We start from the raw sequence: 25928 nt of genomic DNA, 5'->3' as shown, positions 1-25928 counted from the left end.
GAAGGCTTTAGGTGAAATCTATACCAAGATAACTCGAATGAAGAGATTGATGGATTGAGAAGAGCTCATGCTCGAAGCAATAGATGGGTTTAACTACCTCATTATTGACAACTGTTGAATCATGAGACACGAAAGAAATTGTCAAGAATGACATAACACCACCTCAAAATATAAGGTAGAAAGAATTGCACTTCGGAATGCAAGAAGAAGAATGCTTGAACTCCTCAAAACAAGACTTGTGTTGAACACCATGTTTATTTGAGAGTATAGCTTGGCGGATCTTAACTTCGAGAGAAATCTTGAGGACAATTGAAGAATGAAAGGAATCCTTGACGAACCACCATGTAGAGCCTCCATGAAGAACTCCGGTAACAAAATGATGATAAAAATAAAGAGAAGTTGAAAACACAAGGTGAAGCCTTGTAATGATTTAGATGGATCTCCGTGGTGATATAATTGCGAGAGCTTGGAACTCCGGGAAAGAAAAGATGAAACAATTGAAAACCGAGAACTTGATGAGCCTCTGGAATAAGGAATTGAATTTACTCAATGAAACAAGAATAAGAATTACATTATGCTTATCCTTCACCAATTTAAATTGATGACAAGCAACGGATTTTTTGCATACTACTTATTCTCGTAGAAAGGATTAAGATAGATATAGCGCCAACTTGAAGAGGCCTTCAACGAACCACCAGTAGGATTTGGAAACAACGAATGAATTGATATGACAACGAGGGAAGAAGAAACTTGAACAAACCACTGTAAGAATTGAAAAAGAGCAAAGAAAAAATAAAGAAACACCGGGAAGAATTAGAGAACGAATGAAGATACTTGAGGGTATTTAGATACAAGTGAACGAAGAGATCCCGAGCTTATTAGAGAAATTTGAATGACGCACCGGTAAGATTTGGAGAACGAGAGCTGAAAGCTGGAATGAATAGACCTGAAATGATGGCCTTCGGAGAAACAAACTGAAAAGACTCCTGAAATGCTCTGGATGGGTGAAAAGAATTGTCACAATCGAAAACAATTTTGAGAGGATGGCAGCAAGCTTGAAGTACGCATCTCTGAGAGAAAGGATAAGATTTGGAGGAAAAACTCTTCTTCGGTCTTCAAAATCCGAGAATGATGACGAGAAACACCACCATGAATTGTTGAGACACTCCGGAATAATGAAGAATATGAAGGTTGAATCAACAATGAAAAGAATTTGAAAGATCTTAGAGAAAGACATATGACTGATGATAATTCATTCTTACGTCAAACTTTAGAAGATTTGAGAATAGCTCTGAGAAAATAGAAGAGTCAGGTAAGATCCTGGGAAAAGACCTGTGGGTTAGGGCCCACTCAAAGGATACACCGTTGAATGATTTAAACAAGAGAATGCGCCAGTTGAATTAAATGGCTTGAAGCTTGAACGAATGCAGAGTGGAAACATGAATCTTCGAGATATCTTCAGCACTCTGAAACAAATGAATAGCGAGAAGTGAATGATTAAGAGGTGCACCGGCATTAGAAAACATTTGAAACGAGGAAAGGATATGATTGGCAAAGCTTGAAATGAATCCACCGGAGAAGAAAAAGAATTAAGAATGATGAACTTGAAGCTTCTGAGCATCTCCACGAGAAATCACCGGTTAAGAACATGAAGGAAAGGAAAGAAGAAAGTTCACATGAATCAAATGGATACTTGATTAAGATATCTGAGTCCTCGAAGAAAAAGGGTGGGAGGGTGGGAAAAACAAAGACAATTTGGGATGGATGAAACAAACACCGATGAGAATACTTAGAGTTGAACTTGCACATGTTGAAAATGATCGGATCCACATGAAGAGGAGCACACCGGTTGAGAAGAAATTGAAATGACAAACTCGATGATCAAGAAGGATTAGTATTCACATAGAAATATGAGAACACCGCTTAGGAAAGGTATGGAATCAACACTTGACATTGAAGCAACTCGAATACCACAACTCAAAACAAAACAAAGGATTGGCTTGCAAAATAAGCCGGAAACAAACATATGATAGATCCCATATCGTATCATGTGTCCGTTGGAAAGATATTTTAGGAGCTACTTGAATTCCCACTTATAAACTCCCGAAACTTTCTGGTTATGCAAACAGGTGTTGGGGATACAGGGGAAGCATAATATCTCACCCAAACTAACAATTCCTACATCCAGCTGTATCCATCCTTCAACACATAGCCAAGAAACCTTCGAAAATCATGTACCTCAACCTTCGAAAAGCATCCGTTATATGAGTTATGGCAATACTCCCGAACTCCCGCCCCAGTACTGGGTGGCGTCGAGGTTATCTCACCAATAACTGCATAAAAGAGATTTTTGATGTCGGCGAACTCAGCTATTCCAGAACTGCAACGATAAAATTGTGACGACAACACCTCGGAGCTCAACTTCCCGGGACACTGCCACAACCCCTAAATGTCAGGAGGCACCAAGAACAATGTTCTCGTCACAAGACTATCGGAACGATTCCAAGATACCCACGTGATCCTAAAAAAATTCGTGAAATTTGAGAAGAGAAGAGTCAAAACTTCTACGTCAAGAGGCCTCACCAGAGCGACGAAGGGACTGAGGAGTAAAAAGAATCCTACTCTCCGATATATATAATCCTAAGACTCAAAACATTTTGTTCTAGACTCAACAACGTCAGCGATTCGATCAAGCAGGGGGCTCCTAAGTCGAGGATGGCTCTGATTACCAACTTGTAACACCCATGATGCGGCTATATCTCCCACGTGTCGGGGCACGACTTAGAGGCATAGCCGCATGGTAGGCTTGTCGCAAGAGGGGTAATCTTCACACATCCCATGTACTGAATAAGAAAGGGATAAAGAGTTGGCTTACAATTGCCACTTCACACAAATAAAAGTTAAACATACAACATCCATATTACAATCAAGGTCTGATTACGGAACCAAAAAAATAAAAGAAGACAACCCCAAATGCTAGATCCCCGATCGTCCCAACTGGGCAGCACTACTGAACAACAGGAAACGAAACAACACAACAAACAAGATCTTCATCGAGCTCCCACTTGAGTTGGGTAGCATCATCTGCACTGGTATCATCGGCACCTGCAACTGTTTGGAAGTATCTATGAGTCACGAGGACTCAGCAATCTCACACCCGCGAGATCAAGACTATTTAAGCTTATGGGTAGGAAAGGCTAGTGATGTGGAGCTGTAGCAAGCACTAAGCATATATATATGGTGGCTAACTTATGCAAATAAGAGAGAGAAGAGAAGCAACGCAACGGTCATGAACTAGAAGTGATCAAGAAGTGATCCTGAATCTACTTACGTTCAAGCATAACACAAGAACCATGTTGTCGGGTGGTAGGTGCGACATATGCCAACGGGTGGCTTATCATTGTGGGAGCCAGTAAAACATCGCCGGTGCCTGGAAACGGGATGAGGCAAAGACATGCACGCCGGCGAATCTTACCCAGCTTCGGGGCTCTCCGTGGAGATAACACCCCTACTACTGCTCTGCGGGCTCTCCGCATGATCACTAGATGAACAGGTAGCTACACGATGCTCCTTGAGCTGTTTGGCGAGAGGAGGAAGAAGGGCTCTGCTTGCTCTCTTCTCCTCCCTACGTGGTGTCTAAAACTAGCAGGGACCCATCCTTGGCATGGGTGTCCCGGGGGGTTTATATAGGCCTACCCCCCAGGGGTACAATGGTTATCCAGCTGGGCGTGGGGCCCAGCCGTCTGTGTCTTCGCTCTCCGACTTCTGCGCCGGCTGCCGGGGCCTGCCGGCTGGTGGGTCCCGCCGGCTACCGGCTCCTTGGTCAACAGGCAGGCCCCACTGTCCAGGGCCTTGTCGGTGGCTGGTTACTGTTGCTCAATCTTGGTGACGAGGGCTTCGCCGAGGTAAGCGTGGCTACAGTGCTGCCGTCCGGCGGGTGACCACTATAGCCTCACCGCGTCTTGTCTCCTTAATGGGGCGTCTCCTTCGAGGGGGTGGCAAGCCGGCTGGAGAGAGTCGGCTCTGTCTTGGGCCGACTGGGGGAGGCCAGGCCGCCTTCGGGTGTCTCTCTGCCCGAAGGGGCCCACCGCCCGTGGGCCGTACTGGCAGCCCGTCGTGGATGACATCAGGGTCAACGTGGCAACAGTGCTGCGCCGGACGGGTCATGGCCACCCATACGACGCACTGTGCCAGGCGCGCTCCGGGATTCGGGGGTGGCAGGCTTCACTGTAGCCACGCCCCGTCACATCGCCGTTATGTGGATGCAGACTTTGAGGGTACGGTCTTGACCGCTTTATGGGAGCCGGCTCCTTGGAGTCGGACTTCTCGCAGCCGGCTCCTCGGAGCCGGCCCTCCCGCGACTTTCTTCATGAGGGCTGAAATCGGGCCGCCTTCCAATAGTCGGCCTGGGAGACAGCCGGCCAGGGGAAGGCGGCCCCATGTCTTGGATTCTTGAGAGCCGGATCGGCTCGTAATTTTTTCAGAAAGGCCAGGGGGAGCCGACTAGGCTACCTGTGGTCACTTACTCCGATAGTAGTCCCCGAAGCTGGGCGAGCTTCGTGGCTGATAAAGGGATGAGAAGCTTGGTCAGCTTCCTATCCTGAGGAGCCGGCTTTGCTTGTGCGCGCCGTCTTCGGAAAAGCTCCGTTTCTCGTAGGCGGGAACGCGGGCCACGTGGCGAGGAAATCCTGCCAACGCACGCGCGCGACGGGACACCGCCGCAGGCCCGGGCCCGCCACTCGCAGGCCTCGGTCCGAGCGCGGATCTTCCGCGGCCCACATGGATCGCTCGCCTTCCCGCGGCGGTTTTATTCTGCCATCAAGGCACAATAATCACGGGACGTGGGGGAGTGGGCGCAGTTGATCCCCACATTCCCCCACGCCGCGCCTCCTCGGCTCCGCCATGCGGTCTATAAGTAGGAGGAGGAGGCGGAGCGGCAGAGGCTCACGCGCTCTCCCTCACTCCGCCCCTTCTCGCCCTCCTTCTTCTCTTCCCCGCAGCAGCTCTTTGCCGCGCCGCTCCGCCGTCGCTTCGTTCCGCCGCCGCATCGTCTTGCTTCTCGCCGCGCTGCCCCATGGCGCTGTCAAGCTCGTGGGATGGCTCCAACGTCCATGAGGACCACGTCGAGTTCCTCCGCCAGACGCGACGCCTACCCGGCGAGAACTTCGTTCGGGTTCGTCTAGCGCCGGAGAAGGAGATTTCGCCGGCACCGGAGGAGGACGAGCGGGTGATCTTCCGCTCGCACTGCCTGCGCGGCTTCGGCCTTCCGGCGAGCGGGTTCCTCCGAGCCTTCCACGAATTCTACAACCTCCAGCCGCATCACCTCACGCCCAACGCGGTGATGCTGCTGTCGGCCTTCGTCACGCTGTGCGAAGGCTTCCTTGGGGTCCTCCCCACACTCGAGCTCTTGGCGGAATTCTTCCAGAGCAAACTCGGCACCGTCGTCGCGGGCGTGCCTGCCCCCTACGGAGCCTATATTGCCATGAGGCGGTCGGGCGAGAACAACCTGTTCCCGCCCATCCCGCTGATCCAGTCGGTGAAGCTCTGGCAGAATTCATACTTTTACGTGAAGAATGTCGCGCAGCAAGGCGACTACGTCAACCTGCCAGCTTATGAAGCCGGACCGCCGGCTGGGAGGCGACCTTCGTGGAGCTACCGGGCCAGGTCGTTGTCTCAGGCCGGGAACGCAGCCGTCTCCCAGCTTCGGGTGATGATCCAGTCGGAGGGCCTGACCAGAGCCGACTTGGTGGCCGCCTTCGTGGAGCGCCGGGTTCTTCCCCTCCAAAGCCAGCCTCACATGGTTTGTCAGATGAGCGGCTGCTTCGACCCAAGCCGGCTGAGCACCAGGGAGATGCCTCATGCGGAGGTCTCCTACATGGTGAACTATATCTCCAACTGCAAGCTCGCCGAGGATTGGCGGTACGGCAAGGGGCCGTACTCTCACGCCAACCCTCCGCCCGTCTTAAGTTTTATTTTGGTAGCCGGCCTCATGATAGCCGGCCTCTGATCAGTCGGTTTGCCCCTAGAAGAACCCTCTCCTTCCGCCGATGACCGGGGCCGCAGGGGTAGAGCGCCAGCTCGTCCCTGGCCGCGCGGTGGACGACGCCGACGACCCGGACTTGGGAGCGGCCGCCATGGAAGACACCATCGTGGGGGAAAGCGATGAGGTCGGAGGCGCGGGGCTCACGGCCGGCTTCGAGGACTGGCCGGATGATGCCGAGGTCGAAGTCGCCCCGCGCCGCCAGCCGGCGCCTGATCATCAAGGCGCGAGCTCGTCCGCCGCGCCGGCTGCTGGCGGCGGCGCCCAGAAGCACCGGGCCATGACGATCCTCTTCGGCAGCTGGCCGAAGAAGTCCAAGGCTTCCACAGTGGCGACCAAGCGAGATGAGGCGGCCGCGAAGGCGGCCCGCTTCCGCAAGGCGGTGAAGCAGCCGCAGGCGATCTCAGCGTAAGTCGTCGAATGCTTGGATACATATTTTTTTGTTGTTCTTCTTTTCGATTGAAAACTCTTCTAAACCTTTCTTTGCTCGCCGGACAGGGCACCGCTTTCCCTTGAGCGGGGTCCGGGCGGCTCCGTAGTCGGGCCGACTGGAGGGTCTTCAGGCTCCTGCCGCGTGGATCCCCGCGCCGACCTCAGGAGGCCACGGAGCGGAACGCACGAGAGGCGCGGGAGGAGCGGGAGGCGGCGGAGCGAAGGGCCGCCCAGGCGACGAAGGAGCAGGCCGATGCAGCAGCCAAGGCCCAGGCGGAGGCGGCAGCTGCGGAGACGGAGGCAGAGGCTTCGCACAACCAGCCTCCGCTGCTAGCCATTCCCCTCCGCCCCGTGGCCCCCAACATTCCTGTGCCTCCGCTGGAGGAGGTCGACCAAGAACCGCCGGTGATGGAGCGGAGGGAGGACTTCGTGATCTTCGTGGAGAGGGCGCCGCCGGCAGCGCCAACCGGAGCGGGCCAAGGCGGCCAGTCGGCTGCGGCGCCAGAGCAGACGGCTGGGGGTAAGCCGGAAGCAGGAGACGGCCTCGAGGTGCAGCCAGCAATCTGCCAGCGCGCAGGGGGAGGCACCGCTGCGCCGGAGCCGCACCGAGCTACGGGTGCCGGCCAGACGGCGGAGGCCTTGGAGGCGGCCAGCACCGGCAAGTCCGAGTGGACTCCCAGCAGCGGGACGCGCGAGCTGAATGTGGCGGCCCAAGAGGTTCGGAACCGGCTTCAGGCCCAAGCTGCCTCACTGCAGCAATACACCCAGGAGTTCCTTGCGGCGCGGGCCGTCATCCGGGTGAGTCTTCTATCTTTGGTTGCTTTGTTCTCTTGATTTCTTCCGTGGGGGCGCGTCAACGCACCCACTGGGTGTAGTCCCCGAGAATCGGGCCGACTGCTGAGCATTCGGGTCGGATCTTCCTTGACGACTACCTTATTCTCGCCTCCTGTCTAATCTTCCAGGAGTATCATAACCTCCGCGCTACCGCCTTCAACTCCCAGGCTCAGGAGCTGGGTCGGAGAACCGAAGACCTGATCAGCAGCCGAAGTACGTACTTGGTTTCGTTCATCTCCTGTGGGGGCGCGTCAGCGCACCCACTGGGTGTAGTCCCCGAGATTCAGGCCGACTACTGAGCAGTCGGGTCGGATCTTTCCTGACGACTTCACCTTACTGGTTTTTTCTTTTGTCTTTCGTGCTCGAAGAAGCCAATGCCGACTTAAGGGGGCAGCTCAACGAGGCGCAGGCCGCCCTTCGTGCCAAGGAAACCGAGTACGACGCCTTGGTCCTGGAGCGTGACCGCCTGGACAAGAAGCTGGCTGACCAGGAGGAGAGCCACAAGGCGGCTCTGAAGAAGGCGCAGGATAACGAAGCCGCCCTGAAGGCCGAGTTCGAGACTAAAGCGGCGGGCTGGGCTGAGACCAGGCAAGCGCTGAATGAAGGCTTCGGCCGTATTGAGGATTTGATCGACGGTAAGCCGCCTTCCTCGCTCCTTGCCTGCCCCTTGCCGCCTGACTTGTGTTCTGACTTGAGCTGCTTTTTATTCTCTCTGCAGACTACTTTCCTGGCTACTCCATCTTCGCTGCCCAAACCATCGAGGCCCATCGCGAAGCGCGCCGGCAGGCGGGGGCTGAAGTCGCGCCGGATGCGAGTCGGTCGCTTGAAGAGCAACTCTTGGCGGTCCAAGCGCGGCTGCAGCCGGCTCATCGTATGCTCTGCCGCCTCCAGCGCGCCGGAGCGCAGGTGTTGGCCGCCCTCTGGCCAAGCGATATGATTCCCCGCACCCCGAGTCGGACTGCCGACTGGCTGGAGGTTGCGGTTGGCCGCTTCGAGGCCTGGAAGGCGTCGGCGGCCCGGCTTGGAGCTGGGCGGGCGCTGGAGTTCGTCCGAGCTTGGTATCCGGGGCTGAACCTGGACCAGCTGCGCACCTAGCGGCTGGAGGCCGACGAAGAGCTAGCGGAGGTGCGGCCGGCTATCGCTCAGCGCGCATCGACAATCGCCGAGTGTACTGACATCAGCGTCTTTGCTCCCGAGATTAATGATGACGGCGTTGCCCAGCCGGAGGAGTGGTTCGGGCTGGACCCGGCGGCGGGTGAAGACTCGGCAGAAGAGATCGCCTCCAGCGACGAAGGCGAAGACGACGAAGGAGAGGAAAGCGAAGACGTCAAGTCGGCCGGTGGAACAGCTAGCCAGCCTCAGCCTGACCGTGCCTCCAGTGACGAGGCGCGCGCAAGCGCGCTTTCTGCGGGAGGCGATGATCATGCCGAGGTTCGCCAGCCGGCCACTCCTCCAGCCGGCACTGCCGTCTCCACCGACCTGCCCGGCTCGTCAGTCGCTCCGCCGGCTTAACCTGCCGTCCTTGTTTTTTCCTGCTTGTTGCCTTCTGAACAATTTTTATTAAGCTTCCGCAGTTCCACCCACTGGGGGTGTATCCAAACTATGTTGAATGCTGGCCTTTTGAATGTATTTTTTGTAAATATTGTTGTGTGCATGTTTGGTTTCCATTCACATATGCTTTTTATCCTTAGGCTGTTTCCTTTGCCGCCTTCCCCTTCTGGGAAGGCAAGTACTCGAGCTTTCTTAGATTGGAGCGAGGTGAATGGAAGTCGGCCGGCCGGCTACTCTGGTAGCCGGTCGGCGGTGGGAGAAAAACCGGCTTTTGTTATATTAGTCCGTTAGTCCCTAGCCATTTTTCGTGTGGGCACCCGTTCCTGCCCTTAACTCTTGCCAGCCGGACAGCCGGTTCTTCGAACTGCGACTTTTGGCAAGAGAAGGCTTGGGAGCCGGCACACTACTTGTCTGACTACGGGTAGGACTTCTAATATAACTCCAGGCGGCCAGTCCCCGGGCCGACTAGTCGAACCCGGTGCCGGACAGAAAGAAGTGAATGCAATGACAAGGCCATAAGCATGATACTTTTCATTTATAGACAAAAGATGGCCGTCCCTGAGCTCTCCTCGGGGGCCCTATTGTCTCGTACTTAGTACAAAAGTTAGCGTGATACATACTGCATTTCAGCTGTAAAACCTTCGGAGGAGGTTGGCGTTCCATGGTCGTTCCGACTCCTTGCCGGAGTCGTCTCTCTTTCGTGCCTTCAGCTTCTGCGCGTCGATCAAGTAGTAGGAGTCGTTGCCTAAGGCTCTCTTAATGACGAAGGGGCCCTCGCAAGGGGCCGAGAGCTTGTGCTGACCAGCTGTTCGCTGGATCAGCCGGAGCACAAGATCGCCCTCTTGGAAGGATCTTGGCTTGACCTTCCGGCTGTGGTAGCGGCGCAGGCCCTGCTGATAGATGGCGGACCGGCTGAGGGCTAACAGCCGGCTTTCTTCCAGCAGGTCGACGCCGTCTTCTCCTGCTTCCTTGGCATCCGCTTCCGTGTACATGGTTACTCGAGGCGAGTCGAACTCGATGTCAGTTGGGATGACCGCCTCGGCACCATACACGAGGAAGAAAGGGGTGAAGCTGGTTGACTTGTTTGGTGTAGTATGCAGACTCCAGAGGACAGCCGGCAGCTCATCGAGCCAACAGCCGGCTGAACGCTCCAGTGGTACGATCAGTCGGGGCTTGATGCCGGAAAGGATGAGGCCGTTGGCTCGCTCGACCTGGCCATTTGACTGCGGGTGGGCGACGGATGCTAGATCCAACCGGATGCCTTGCGTCGCGTAGAAACGTGCCAAGGCTCCCTTGGCGAAATTTGTGCCATTGTCGGTGATGATGCTGTGTGGCACGCCGTACCGAGTTGTTATATCTACGATAAATGTGACGGCAGTTGGCCCATTCAGCTTCTTGATCGGCTTTGCTTCAATCCATTTGGTGAATTTGTCCACGGCAACAAGCAGATGTGTCATGCCGCCGCGCGCCGTCTTGAATGGGCCCACCATGTCCAGTCCCCAAATGGCGAAGGGCCAAGTGAGGGGAATGGTCTTGAGTGCTGAAGCCGGCATGTGTTGCTTGGAGCTGAAGAGTTGGCACCCTTTGCAATGTTTAACTAACTCCTTGGCGTCATCCAAAGCAGTTGGCCAAAAGAAACCATGGCGGAAGGCTTTGGCGACGAGTGATCTTGAGGCCGCATGGTGGCCGCATTCTCCTTGGTGGATGTCTCTGAGGATTGCAATGCCCTTCTCTTGCTCGACGCATCGCTGGAGGACTCCAGTGACACTGCGCTTGACGAGCTCTCTGTTGATGATTGTGTATGCTTCGGCTCGGCTTTGGACTTGTCTTGCCTCTACTTCGTCAGCCGGCAGATCTTGGTTTATTAGGAAGTTGAGGATGGATTGAGCCCATGACGGAGATGCGACTTCTTCTATTGCCAAAACGGCTACTATGACCAGGGTGGGCGGGCTGGGCGGTGAAATGCCGGAGTCGGCCGCCGCCTGTTGTGTTGGTGTAGTCTTCGGGCCGACTACCGCAGTCCCCGAGCTGGGTGAGGCAGTCCCCGGGTCGGGCGTAACTACGGAAGTCCCCGAGCCGCCTGCTGATACCCCCTGGCCGACTATCGAAGTCCCCAGGCCACCTACTTGGTTCTTCGAGCCGGACCCGACCGCGTCGGGGTCAGGCGGCACGAAGATGGAATCGGACTCTGGAGACGGCTTGATAGACGGCTTGAGGAGGCGTTGTAGAGAGACGCCGGTTGGTATTGCTTGCCGGGTGGAGCCTATTCCAGCCAGAGCATCAGCTGGCTCGTTGTTGGCTCGCGGTACGTGGAGGAACTCGCATCCTTCAAAATACCCACTGATCTGCTGAACGAGGAAGCGGTAGCTTGCCATATTTGCGTCCTTGGCATCCCAGTCGCCGGATGATTGCTGGACCACCAAGTCCGAGTCGCCATAACATAGGATCCAGCGAATGCCGAGTTCTTTGGCAAGCCGGAGCCCGTGTATGAGTGCCTCATACTCGGCCACGTTGTTGGAGGCGGCAAAGTGGATTTGCAGCATGTATCTGAGCTTGTCGCCTTTGGGAGAGGTGAGGACGATGCCGGCTCCCAAGCCGGTGCGCATCTTGGACCCATCGAAGTGCATGCGCCAATGAGTGGAGTCGGGAGCCGACGGCAGGTACTGGGTCTCGGCCCAGTCGATGAGGAAGTCGGCCAATGCTTGGGATTTGATGGCGATGCGAGGCTGGTAGAAGATCGCGTAGGGGTCCAGCTCGATGGCCCATTTCGCCACCCGGCCGGATGCATCCCGGCTGCCTATGATCTCGGCCAGCGGGGCGGTGCATACAACCGTGATGGGATGCTCTTGGAAGTAGGGCTTCAGCTTCTTGGCGGCGAAGTACACGCCGTAGCACATCTTCTGGTAGTGCGGGTAGTTCTGCTTCGAGGTAGACAACACCTCGCTCAAATAGTACACCGGCCTCTGGACCGGCTGGGCTCGGCCTTCTTCTGGGCGTTGGACTACGATGACGGTGCTGACCACCCGGCTGGTTGCGGCAATGTAGAGGAGCATGGGCTCTTTCTCAGTCGGCGCCGCCAGGACTGGCGGTGTGGCCAGCATCTTCTTCAGCTCATGGAAAGCTTGGTCAGCTTGGTCATTCTACTCGAAGTGAGTGGTCTTCTTCATGAGGCGGTAGAGGGGGAGAGCTTTCTCTCCGAGCCGGCTGATGAAGCGGTTTAGGGAGGCCAAGCACCCGGTGAACTTCTGGATGTCTCGAAGCTTGGTGGGAATCGCCATTCTCTCAATGGCCTTGATCTTTACTGGGTTGTATTCGATGCCGCGTTCGGAGACCAGGAAGCCTAGGAGCTGGCCGGCTGGTACTCCGAACACGCATTTCTCGGGGTTAAGCTTGATTTGGAACCGGCGTAGGTTCTCAAATGTTTCCTTGAGGTCTTCCAGCAAGGTGCCGCGCTTCTCCGTCTTCACCACAATGTCGTCTACGTAGACGTGGGCATTTCTGCCGAGTTGCTTGAGGAGGCACTTCTGCATGCAACGCTCAAAAGTGGCACCAGCATTTCTCAAGCCGAATGTCATAGTCAGGTAGCAAAAGGCTCCAAATGGCGTGATGAAGGCGGTCTTCAGGCGGTCTGCCGGATTTAACTTCATCTGGTGATACCCTGAGTAAGCATCCAAGAAACTCAATAGCTCGCATCCGGCCGTGGAGTCTATCACTTGGTCAATCCTTGGTAGGGCAAAGGGATCTTTGGGGCAGGCCTTGTTGAGGCTCATGTAGTCTATACACATGCGCCACTTGTTGTTTTTCTTTAGCACGAGGACCAGGTTGGCGAACCACTCTGGAAAGAAAACTTCCATAATGAAGCCGGCTGCCAGATGACGGGCTATCTCCTCTCCCACAATCCTGCGATTCTCCTCCGACAGTCGGTGGACGGGTTGTTTGACTGGCTTTGCGTCTTCTCGGACGTGTAGTTTGTGCTCGGCGAATTCCTTCGGAACGCCCGGCATGTCCTTGGGGTACCATGCAAAGATGTCCCGATTCTCACAGAGGAAATCGGCGAGCTCGCCTTCCTATTTGCTATTTAGGTTTGCCCCGATGACGGCATACCTCTCTGGGTGCTCGGGGTCAAGATGTATCTTCTTCTTCTCCTTGGCCGGCTGGAAAGATCCTTGAGCATCATGCTCCTTGGGATCAGGGGACAGGGCCGACTGCTTGCCGGCTATGGCCACGACTCGGTCCAACATCTTCTTTTCTTCGGCAATCACAAGGGACTCGGCCAGCCGGCTGCTGGCTGCTGCGCACTCAGAGGACTTCTTGCAATCGCCGGCTACGGTGATGACGCCTTTGGTGCTTGGTATCTTCATCTTGAGGTATGCATAGTGGGGAACTGCCATGAATTTGGCCAAGGCAGGTCGGCCAAGCAATGCATGGTAAGGGCTCTCTAGGTCCACCACTTCAAACCAGATCGCTTCCCGGCGGAAATGCTCCTTGTCCCCAAAGAGTACATCAATCTTGATCTCGCCAATGGGGGCGCAGGACAGGCCGGGTACGATGCCATGGAACACTGTCCGAGTAGGCATGAGTTGCTTTGTCTTGACGTTCAGCTTCTCCAGGGTGTCGCGGTACAAGATGTTGATGCTGCTCCCGCCGTCTATCAACACACGGGAGAAGCGGGCGGCGCGTCTGTCCGTTGCAAGGGTGGCATCCAGAACCAACGCATAAGAGCCGGGAGATGGCATCACCTCTGGGTGGTCAGCCCGGCTCCAGCTGATAGGTTTTTCTGACCAGTGCATGTGCTCGGCGGGGTTGGCAGCAACCATGCTGACTTCCTGGTTCTCTCGGCGTTTGCTGCGCCGGTCTTCGGGCTGGCTTGTAAAGATGATATAGGCGGCATGCTCGTCGGGGAACTCATCGTGCACGGCTCCGACTGCGGGCCGAGCGGCCGGCGGCTGCGGAGCCGGAGGCGGCGGACCGGCAGGCGGAGGCGGCGCGAGCCCTTCGCCTTTAGAGATTCGGGTGAGCCAGTGGCACTTCCGGGTCGTGTGGTTGGACGGCTTCGCGCCGCTGTGGAACTTGCACGGGGCGTCGAGAGTCTGCTCGTAGGAGAAGGCCGGCTGCCAAGCCGGCTTGCCGCCCCTCTGCTTCTTGGGTGCGGGCCGCGCTTCGGGCTGCTCGTCTTCGACTGTGGCCACCTGCCGACTGGCGGGAGGCGGCGCGGGGCCCTTGCGCTTGTGGTCGTTCGAGTGTGGGCGTCGTCCGGAATCCCCAGCCGGCGTCTTGGGCGCCGGGTTGAGTACTTTTCTGGACGCGTGTACCCGGAGCTCGGTCTTCATTGAGGAGTCGGCGGTGGCGTACTTGTCCGCTATGTCCAGATGCTCGTCAAGGGTAGTCGGCTCGTCGCAGAGAAGCTTGTGCTTGAGGAGGGTGCCTTCTCGGCACCCGGCTGTGAAGTATTCTATGGCTTGCACCTCGTGCACCCCTTCGCAAGAGTTGCAGAGCTCGGCCCAACGCGTGAGGTAGTCGCGAGTTGACTCGGCGGGGCCTTGTACGCACAAGGAGAGCTGTCTGGGCTTGTGAGCCCGCTTGTAGGTGCTGGTGAAGTTGCGGACGAAAGCTTCTGTGAAATCTAGCCAGCTGTTGATGCTGTGTGGTTTGAGGCTGTTGAGCCAAGTCTACGCCGTGCCTTGCAGCATGAGGGGCACGTACTTCACGGCAATGCGCCGGTTGCCGTTGGCTATGCTAACCGCCATGGAGTAGTCGATCAACCAATCTTCCGGCTTCACGGAGCCGTTGTACTTGGGAGTGTCTCTTGGGAGCGAGAACCCTTTGGGGAAGGGCTCGTCGCGGATGCGGGGGCCGAAGCAAGGCGGACCGACATCGTCTTCTTCTTCCAGCGCCAGGGATCACGCCAGGCGGTCGATCCGATGGCGGGCGTCGTTTTCGCCGACTCCTTCACGGCGACCTAGTCGGCCGCTGAGAGTCGAATGCACCACAGGCGGAGGGGTGGGAATCTCTCTCCACGGGGCCGAGGCGGAGGCGGGTTGCCCCGCCACTCCACGGCCCGAGGGTGGCCTTCTGCGTCTCGCTCGATGGAGATCCGGGTTTGGCTTCGGCTGGTAGCCGGCTCTTTCTCGCGCCGCGCGTGGTCTCTACCCGCAGTCGGCGTTCGGGACGTCGCGCCATGATCTCGGCGCAGGGGAGGGCTTTCCGCGTGGGCGTCGTCTTCGTGCTGCTGCGCGGCTGCATCGATCAGCTGCTGGATGCGTCGGGTCATGTGGGGGAGTTCTTCGGCCCCCAGTCCGTCTAGCTCGTCTACGGCCGCCTGGGCGGCACGCAGGTTCTCGAGTGGAGTGGCGTAGACTGGGCGGTCAACTCCTAACGTGTCGGCAACGACAGCGCCGCGCTGTCTGACAACGCCGACCCGGCTGGGCCCGCCTGGGGGTGGCGTGCCAAAGGCGGTGCGGTCGGCCTCGCGTCGGTGGGCCTCAGCGAGGCGTCTCATGGAAACCAACTTCCGGCCCTCTACGAGGAGGGCGAGGCGGCGAGCCTCCAGTGCTTCAGCGTCGGCGTCGGCCGGGAGGGGGATGGACAAGTCGTGGACCGCCGCGTGCGGGGCGTCGTGGGCGCTCTCGTCAACAGCGCCGTCGTGGCCGATGACCATCACCTCTGTGGTGACAGCGTCGCAGCCATCGGCTCGGGGAAGCAGGTCGTTGTAGATCGTGACGTTGGTGGGGAAGGTGTCGAGTTAGGCCGTGTCGGAGTTGACAGGCATCGGATCGGTGGAGCCAACCGACTCCAAGTCCACAGCAGGCTCGCCGGAGACATGGAGTCGGCCGAGGAGGTTGACGAGGTGGTCGGTGCCCGCGTCGGAGGCGAGCTCGTCGGAGATGAGGGTCTTGTCGAGGAGATCAGCGAGGCTGCTCGCTGTGCAGGCGTTGGTGACGCCTTGTAGCGCGTCGTGGCAAGCGCCATCGGGCGTGCCGGGCTGGCTACGCTCGCGGGGGAGGAAGAGGGTTCCCGTCCAGAACAGGTCTCCGGACGACGGTGCAGCTGGCCCCACGGTGGGCGCCAAATGTCGGGTGGTAGGTGCGACATATGCCAACGGGTGGCTTATCATTGTGGGAGCCAGTAAAACATCGCCGGTGCCTGGAAACAGGATGAGGCGAAGACATGCACACCGGCGAATCTTACCCAGCTTCGGGGCTCTCCGTGGAGATAACACCCCTACTGCTGCTCTGCGGGGTCTCCGCATGATCACTAGATGAACAGGTAGCTACACGATGCTCCTTGAGCTGTTTGGCAAGAGGAGGAAGAAGGGCTCTGCTTGCTCTCTTCTCCTCCCTACGTGGTGTCTAAAACTAGCAAGGACCCATCCTTGGCATGGGTGTCCCGGGGGGTTTATATAGGCCTACCCCCCGGGGGTACAATGGTAATCCGGCTGGGCGTGGGGCCCAGCCGTCTGTGTCTTCGCTCTCCGGCTTCGGCGCCGGCTGCCGGGGCCCGCGGCTGGTGGGTCCCACCGGCTACCGGCTCCTTGGTCAACAGGCAGGCCCCACTGTCCAGGGTCTTGTCGGTGGCTGGTTACTGTTGCTCAATCTTGGTGACGAGAGCTTCGCCGAGGTAAGCGTGCTTACAGTGCTGCCGTCCGACGGGTGACCACTGTAGCCTCACCGCGTCTTGTCTCCTTAATGGGGCGTCTCCTTCGAGGGGGTGGCAAGCCGGCTGGAGAGAGCCAGCTCCGTCTTGGGCCGACTGGGGGAGGCCAGGCCGCCTTCGGGTGTCTCTCTGCCCGAAGGGGCCCACCGCCCGTGGGCCGTACTGGTAGCCTGTCGTGGATGACATCAGGGTCAACGTGGCAACAGTGCTGCGCCGGACGGGTCATGGCCACCCGTACGGCGCACTGTACCAGGCGCGCTCCGGGATTCGGGGGTGGCAGGCTTCACTGTAGCCACGCCCCGTCACATCGTCGTTATGTGGATGCAGACTTCGAGGGTACGGTCTTGACCTCTTTATGGGAGCCGGCTCCTTGGAGGCGGCCTTCTCGCAGCCGGCTCCTCGGAGCCGGCCCTCCCGCGGCTTTCTTCATGAGGGCTGAAATCGGGCCGCCTTCCAATAGCCGGCCTGGGAGACAGCCGTCCAGGGGAAGGCGGCCCCATGTCTTGGATTCTTGAGAGCCGGATCGGCTCGTAATTTTTTTAGAAAGGCCAGGGGGAGCCGACTAGGCTACCCGTGGTCACTTACTCCGACACATGTTCACTTCCCGGACTCTGCTGAGAAGAGACCATCACGGCTACACATGTGGTTGATTCATTTTAATTAAGTTAAGTGCCAAGTTCTCTACAGCCGGATATTAACAAATTCCCATCTGCCCATAACCGCGGGCACGGCTTTCAAAAGTTCAAACCCTGCAGGGGTGTCCCAACTTAGCCCATCACAAGCTCTCACGGTCAACGAAGGATATTCCTTCTCCCAGGAAGACCCGATCAGACTCGAAATCCTGGTTACAAGACATTTCGACAGTGGTAAAACAAGACCAGCAAGACCGGCCGAATGTGCCGACAAATCCCGATAGGAGCTGCACATATCTCGTTCTCAGGGCACATCGGATGGGCAAGACGTCGGGTTGGCATAGACCCTAGTTGCCCAGGGCGCGCCGGACATCGCCCAGTTTGGACCAACACTTAGAGAAGCACTGGCCCGGGGGGGTTAAAATAAAGATGACCCTCGGGAGCACGACTCCCAAGGGAAAATTAGGTGGTGGTGAGGCAAATGGTAAAACCAAAGTTGGGCCTTGCTGGAGGAGTTTTATTCAAAGCGAACTATCAAAGGGTCCCCATAACACCCAACCGTGTAAGGAACGCAAAATCAAGGAACATAACACCGGTATGACAGAAACTAGGGCGGCAAGAGTGGAACAAAACACCAGACATAAGGCCGAGCCATCCACCCTTTACCAAGTATATAGATGCATTAATTAAAATAAGAGATATTGTGATATCCCAACAAAATCCATGTTCCAACATGGAACAAACTTCAACTTCACCTGCAACTAGCAACGCTATAAGAGGGGCTGAGCAAAGCGGTAACATAGCCAAACAACGGTTTGCTAGGAAAGGAGGGTTAGGGGTTTGGCATGGCAATATGGGAGGCATGATATAGCAAGTGGTAGGTATCGCGGCATAGCAATAGAGCAAACAACTAACAAGCAAAGATAGAAGTGATTTCGAGGGTATGGTCATCTTGCCTGAGATCCCACAAGGAAGAAGAACGAATCCATGAAGAAGACAAATGGAAGTAGTCGAACGGATCCTCACAACTCCGGAACGGAACCGAAGCTAACGAGAGAAGCTACCTGGAAAGAAGCAAGCAACATAGTAAACAACCATCACATAAACATGGCATGATGCACAACCAAGTATGATGCATGTCCGGTTTAAATATGCATGGCATGGCAAAGTGCACAAACAACTCTACAAGTTAAGTGGAGCTCAATATGCAACGAGTTGCATATAGACAAAACACCACAACACTTATTTAGTTCTCTCCCGTTTATGTACTCAACAATATTAAATGTTGGTTAGCATGGCAATAGGTGAAGCATAAGAAAACTATCTATCTAGGCAAGTTTAAATGAGGCCGGAACCAACAAACAACAAGTTCGGAAACTCCTCATGTGCATATTTTAGGTTTGGAACTATTCTGCCCTAACCATAATTTTAGAGTTGTTGAACGTGCTCGATGAGTGCACCATGTTAAACTATGCACTTTTCTACCCCATTTACATATAAAGTTTATTAATAATGGAGCTACGACTATTTAGTTATGAATTAAATCATTTTAGCATGTTATTTAAGTAAAATAAAGCAAACATCATTTTGAACATTTCAAACATGGATGAAAGTGGCATATTATGAAACTAGATGAAATTCTAGTCATTTTTCATATGCAAATCATTTTAAACCGATGCACCATTTGTGAGTTATTAAATGCATGAACTAGGGGGACTTGTCTGCAAAATGGACGTACCTGGGATAATAGCTAAAAATCACACAGAGGGAAAAAAGGACATGGGCCGAATCTGCTGGGCCATAGTGCACAAGAGAGGGGTTGAAGGGGATCTGCTAACTGTGGGCCTGGCCCGGTCAGGCAGAGGAGTTGGTCGGGAGAGGCGGGGATGGATGTGGCTAAGGCCCACGCGCATGGAGGAGGCCCAATCGCTAGGCTGGCTTGACGGCGCGGTCAACGGGCACGGGCGAGCGTCGCTGAAACGAGATGAGCATGGCAGCAGTTCAAGCAAGGAAAGCAGGGGAGCGGCAGCAGCGGGTCCGACCGAGACGAGGCCTGTAGGCGGCGGATCCGGCGGAAGGGGAAGCAGCGGCCTCGACTTGAGGTGGCATGGCCGTCACGGGGTCGAGGCGGAAGTCACCAGATCTGGTGGTGGAAGCGAGGTCCCGACGCAACGCGAAGTAGCAGGGGGGTCGGGCGGCCATGAGGTTCCTGGGTGGCAGAGGCGTCGGCAGGAGGTGATGGCTCGCCGGCGTCGGGGACTCGAGGTGGCCGGATGTTGGTGCTCCTGGTTCCCTACTGTTCAGTGAAGAGGCTTGGCTTGAAGACGGACTGGGCGCGGGCGTTCCTCCTCCGTGCAACGAGGACGAGACATGAGGTAGATGAACTGGTCACGCCGAACCAGAGCGACGACGGCGGCCTTCGACCGGAACGGGGCCGGAGGAGGTCGTGGGGGTCGGGAAAAGGCGCGGCGGCGGTGATCCCCTCCAGATCCGGGGCAGCTTGGGACTTGGCAAGCCCGCACGAGGTGGAACTTGGTAGCGGCGACTCCTGTCCATGGCGTCGGGGTAGAGGTCCTTTGGTACCTGCGGAAGCAGGAGAAGGAGAGAGAGAGAGAGGGATTAGAGCAGAGGAGGGAGTAGAAGGCAGGGATGGAGAAGAAGGGGCGCATGTGAGGGCGATGGGATCCTGGTGCTGCTGCTGCTGGTAGCCGGTGGTGAGCTGCTCGTGATCCCCTCGGGATCGAGCAGAGGAGGCGCTGGTGGATGGAGGGGGCTGTTGAATGGTGGATTCGGGATCGGGAGGGATCCCGAGGTAGATGGTGAGTTGGTGGCGGCGGAGGAATGGGAGGATGGGACATCTTGCTAAATTTTACGGTTTTGTCTCAAATTAGACTAGGGTGGACTATATATATGGAAAGGAGGGAAGTTTGGATCTTCCGATTGAAATCCGACGGTCGAGATAAAAAAAGGTGAATCATATCGAGCATGTCGGTCATCAGCGTGTGAATCTGGGCTGTAGCACTGGGCTAACAGGACTCTGGGGAACCCGGGCTGTAGCAGGCTAGGCAGGACTCCGGAAGTCACCGCGTGACATTTCCTCGAAGGGACAGACATAGGAACGAAGTGAAACACATGCCGGCCAGTCAAGTGTCCTGAGTAGTAGTGCTGGGCTAGCAGGACTCCGGTGAACCGGGCTGTAGCGGACTACTATGGCTCGAGGAGCACTAGACTACATTTCCCCATAAGAAAGGCTGCCAAGGATAAACAACTAGATTGTCGGATCCCACACATACCAAGCATTTCAATCATACACACAATATGCTCGATATGTGCAAATACAACATGGCATCACAACAAAAATCTACAACTCAAGTACTTTATTTAAAGGCTCCAGAGAGCCATACATAACATGTTCATACAGGTAGGGGTCACATGACCCAACACTCAAGTCATACAAGCATACAAGCACATGCGGAAGCAAATAGTCTGAGTACAAACACTAGAAAGCAAGAAGGCTTCTCGAAGCATGTCTATCTACATAGGGCCCTCCATGGCCATGATCACCACCTGGGTGGCAAGTCACTCATCGACGTCGAGATCTACATAAAACCCATCGGAGGGGGCGGTGTTGTCGTCTGAAAACAGTAATTAAGCAAACATGAGTACAAAGGTACTCAGCAAGTCTTACATCAGAACCTACTATACATGCTCATTCTCAAGAAGGTGGTGGAGTTATTGCAGCAAGCCAGCTTTGACTCTTGGCTAAGCTATCCTACGGAACACCACTAATAAAACAGTTTTCGCACACGAGTCCACTAATCACCAACACAATACTACACCGGGGATCCTCCCTCGTCATCCTACGAGAGGGCCATCCTCGGTACTCACACTTATCTTGAGTCTTTTAGTAGTATCCATTAACTTGTCTATGAACTGTATAGGCAACCAAGTAGTCCTTTACCCCGGACGCGGCTATTTGAATAGTTTTATACCCTGCAGGGGTGTACTTCGCCACACATGTTTCCACCACTCAGCGTCTGCACACGACATGTGCTCGGCAGACTTCAAGCGAAAACCGACGTGGGTGTAGACCACGACCTGACTAACCACACAAGTCTCTAGTCCAGGTTTATCGCCTATTCAGGTTCCATCCGCAAGGAAATCCGGTCGGGGTGTCCTCAACGGCCCCAAACGATGTGTGCAGGGTTCCCGAGACACCAAACGGGTGACTCGGTACACCGTGCCACTGTGTATCTACCGCATCATAGCCCACCCCTAGGGTCAGCACTACGCACGGCTGCCAACACATAACCTACAAACACCAGAAACAAGTTGCAACTCCTGGACAGAGGACGAGAGGGGTCAGTAAGTCGAGCGGGGTCATATTTCAGGGCCCAATGTGTGGTAGTAGCTGAATCTTAAATCACGCATACAGATCTCAGTTCTTATGGACGTCCTCAATGAAACAACCCACCATGTACTCCTACATGGCCTCTCATCGATACCTTTACCAAAACATGTTCAACACATCCCTCACATTACCGACACAATCATTTCACTCTAGCCTATCACCTAGATGAACCAGACCTGACACAACTCTAAGCATAGCAGGCATAGCAAGGTAGGAAACACATACATGGCTCAATCAACTCCTACACATGCTAGTGGGTTTCATCTAATTATTGTGGCAATGACAGGTCATGCAGAGGATAAGGGTTCAACTACCGCAACACACAACAGTTTGAATCGTGTTGTCTTAATGCAGTAAACAAGAGCAGAAGCGAGAACATGGGTTTGTATCGGAATGATCAATGGGTTGCTTGCCTGATGGAGTGGTAGTAGGGTACTGCCCTTCAGACGGATATTCGGGGTTATCCTCGAAGGCAGAACCTACCACGAAAGACACACCGAACATAATCAACACATGACAATATGCAACAATATGCTGCATGCTATGACATGGCAAAATGAATGTGTCTTGGCCTAATGCAAGCTAAAACAGAAAGGAATGAACCCATTTGAATCAAAGATTCAAATGTTAGTTCATTTAACATAGCCTTATTAGTGCATTATCTTATTTTGCTTAAACCGCAAGGTTATCTTGTTTTGTCATGCATGAAACCATTACCAATGGATAGATTGGATTTTTCTGATCAAAATTCATATATAAATCTTTGCATTTGGATTTATGGTTGATTTTCTATGATTTTTAGAAGTTTTGGCCATTTTCTGGAATTTCCTATTAAAGAATAGCGGTCAACTGAGACGGTCCAGGTCAACCCTGACCTGTGGGTCCCGTCTGTCAGTGTCAACTAACTAACTAAGTTTAGTTAGTGTTAAATTAATACTAACCTAGTTTAATTAGTGGCCTGGGGCCCACACGTCAGTGAGTCAGGGGAAACTCAAACTGGGGTCAACCCGGGTCAAACTCGCCGGAGTTGACCCGGGGCTCGTCACCGGCAAGGCCAGGGACGGCGGAGGGGTGCGGGTTTCTTCCTCCGGCGACCAAATGGCCGGCGGAGGGCATCTACGTGACGCGGGCACTCGTCCGGGTCGAGTGGTGTAGGTGGTTGGGCCTGGGGTGGCCGGAGTCGTCACCGGCGTCAACCTTGGTGGTCGCCGGGGCTCGGGTGAGGTCGGGGTCGTCGTTGTGACGGTCGTGGTGGATCATGCGGGGCACGTACGTGCTCTACGCGGTGCGGGGAGGAATCTGGGCACGACGGCCGGACCATTAGATGGCCGGAGACTCGTCGGCGGCGAGCACAAGCGGCGGTGCATGCGGGCGAACTCAAGGCGGCGCGTACGGTGCACGAGAGCTAGAACGGAGAGGGGGAGAAGGGTCAGTGGCTCACTGCGGTTGCAGGGGAGCGAACGGCGAGCTCGGGGAAGAGCTGGTGCGAGCGGGGCGGCGAGGGGGATCTCCGGCGATGGCGGATCCGGACGAGCTCGGTGTAGCATCTCCGGGGCGAGCGAGCGCTCGGGGATGGGTCGAGGCGAAGCAGTGGACGACGGCAGAACTTTTTGGCACGGCGAGGCAACGAGTGGACGGCGGTGGCTGCGGGTTTCACGACGGCGCGGGCGCGGCTGCGTCGGCCATGGCGTCGAGGGAGTGAGGGAGAGAGAAGGGGGGAAGTGTGAGGTGTCGGGCAGGTCGGGGCGACATCGAGGAGGTGTTTGCGGCGTCGAGGCGGTGGCCAGGTGAAGCAGAGGAGCAAGGAGGTGGCGTGGCGAGCTCAGGCGCACGCGCCGTGTCCCTCCTTTGCCTACTGGCAGAGGTAGGCGATGACTGGCACGGGCCAGCAAAGTGTTGGTCCGGCCAGTGGGCCAGGTGGGCTGCGCTAGGTAAGTTCCTTTCTCTCTCTTTTTCTGTTTTTTATTATTCTATTATTTCTGTAACTTCAGGGCTTTATTAAAAATGCCAGGGCATTTCCAAAAATCATAAAATTAATCGTGGCTACTGCTTAGAATATATCCAACGGCAAACATTTTAGTTTATGATTATTTGAGCATTTAAAATATTTTATAGCATTTAAATGCCCAAATGCAAATACTATAAGAATTAATCCAATGACCTTAAGATGTCCTAGAAAAATGTGCACCATTTTTGTCAAAGGTTTTAACCCAAAACAAAAAGGGTGGGCTTTCTAGAAGGGCATTTCAGGTTCATTGAAAAAGTTTTTCAGTAAACCCTAGTTGTTCCAGGTGGGGTGCTGGGGGTTCTGTCATCCCCATTTCAGCTTTCTAGGAATTTAAACATGATGCAACACTCTAATGCTTGAACTAGCTAGGGTGTGACAGAAAGGAACGGGGAGACCCAGGCGGATGCAAGTTTTCGAAAACATGCAGATGCAATGCGGATGATGACATGGCAAGATGCAACACGCAAGCGAATGACATGGCAACGGCGGCGAATAATTGGAAGACACCTGGCGCATTGGTCTCGGGGCGTCACACGGAAGACGTGGAAAGGACAACCTTCATCTCCCCTTGCGGTGTATTATTCTATGTCTGCATGCCCTTCGGCCTAAGGAGCGTTGGCGCCACCTTCCAGCGGCTCATGCGCATCACTCTAGGGCCTCAGCTGGGAAGGAACGTCGAGGCATGTGTCGACGACATCGTGCTCAAAACACGCGAGGCCGGGACACTCATGGGGGGCCTGGAGGAAACACTGGCCAACTTGTGCAAGGTAAACTTAAAGCTCAACCTAGACAAGCGCGTCTTCGGAGTCCCCTCCGGCAATCTACTCGGCTTCCTCGTCTCCCACCGGGGAATCAAAGCTAATCTGGAAAAGATCAAAGCCATTGAGAAGATGCGCCCTCCCCGGACCCTCAAGGAAATGCAGCCGCTGGTGGGGTGTATGGCCTCTCTAGGGAGCTTCATCTCCAAGTTCGGTGAATGAGCCTTGCCATTCTTCAAGCTCATGACGAGGTCCCACCCCTCTGAGTGGACTCCCGAGGTAGGCACAGCCTTTTAAGACCTCAAGAAGTACCTCACGAGCCCGCCCATCATGGTCGCGTTGCACCCTCGCGAGCCATTGCTCCTTTATCTAGAGGCCACCCCCAAATGGCCAACACAACACTCATGGCGGTACGGGAGAAGCGTATCGGCGCCAAGGAGAAGCCCTTCGAGCCCCGCGAGCCCTCTGGGCCTTGCGAGCCTCATGAGCTGTCAGGACCTCGCGAGCCGCCTGTGGAGTAAGCTGCGACCACAAAATCGCACCTCGTCGAGCACCCCATGTACTTCATCAGCACAGTGCTAAGGGATGCATGCAAGCGTTACCCCATGCAGCAGAAGCTACTCCCTGCGCTCCTCGTCGCCTCTAGGAAGTTGTGCCACTACTTCCAAGGCCGCCCCATCAAGGTCATTTTTGCATACCCCTTGGAGTAGATCCTGTCCAGCCCCAACGCGGCGGGCCGAGTCGCCGAGTGGAACATCGAGTTGCAGGCCTTCCAGCTGGAGTTCCGTGCCACCAAGGTTATCAAAGGTGCGACCCTCACTAACTTCATGGCAGAATGGACGGACCCATACGAGGAAGAGCCTCGCGAAAGCAGATCGCTCCTGCCTGGGGACGTGGCACCAAGTGCCTGGGTCTTGTACTTCGACGACGCCTTCTCCAGCCAGGGCGCAGGGGGTGGGGTTGTGCTTACTTCTCCAACCAACGACAAGCTCTATTACGCTATCCAGCTCTGCTTCGGGCATAGTGAAAAGGTCGCCAACAACATCACAGAGTATGAGGGCCTCATAGCTGGCCTCAAGGCTGCCTCAGCCCAGGGCGTTAAGCACCTCACTATCAGGGTGATACTCAGCTTCTCGTCAACTTCTTCAACAAAAAATACAAGCCTAAGGACGAGCACATGGCGGCCTACCTACAGGAGGTACGCAAACTCGAGGAGCGATTCCTTGGCTTGGAGCTGCAGCACATCCCACGCGACGTCAACAAGGAGGCCAATGACATCGCCAAGCGGGCATCTTGCCGAGAGCCCTAGAACCATGGTGTCTTCGAAGAGTGGCTCTTCCGGCAGTCGTCCGCTTCTTTCTCCCCGGTCAAGTGGAGCACCCCGCTCAATACCTCTGTAGGTAGGCTGCTTGTATTCAGCCGCATTGGGTCCTCTGGGCCAGTGAAGGCCCACATCAGGCGGGAATGACACTGAAGGGGGTGATGCGTCGGCAGAGGAACTCCCTCACTGCCGTGACTACCATTACCACGGTCGCCCTCAGGCCGGCCAACCTCTTCCACACCCTCGCTAGTCTTGGATCGGTGAGCCTTTCGTGCTCCCATCCAGAGC

This window comes from Triticum urartu, chromosome 6 (genome assembly GCF_003073215.2).
Source record: "Triticum urartu cultivar G1812 chromosome 6, Tu2.1, whole genome shotgun sequence".
Lineage (NCBI taxonomy): Eukaryota > Viridiplantae > Streptophyta > Magnoliopsida > Poales > Poaceae > Triticum > Triticum urartu.
The sequence above is the reverse complement of the archived record's forward strand: the minus strand, read 5'-3'. Positions refer to the sequence as shown.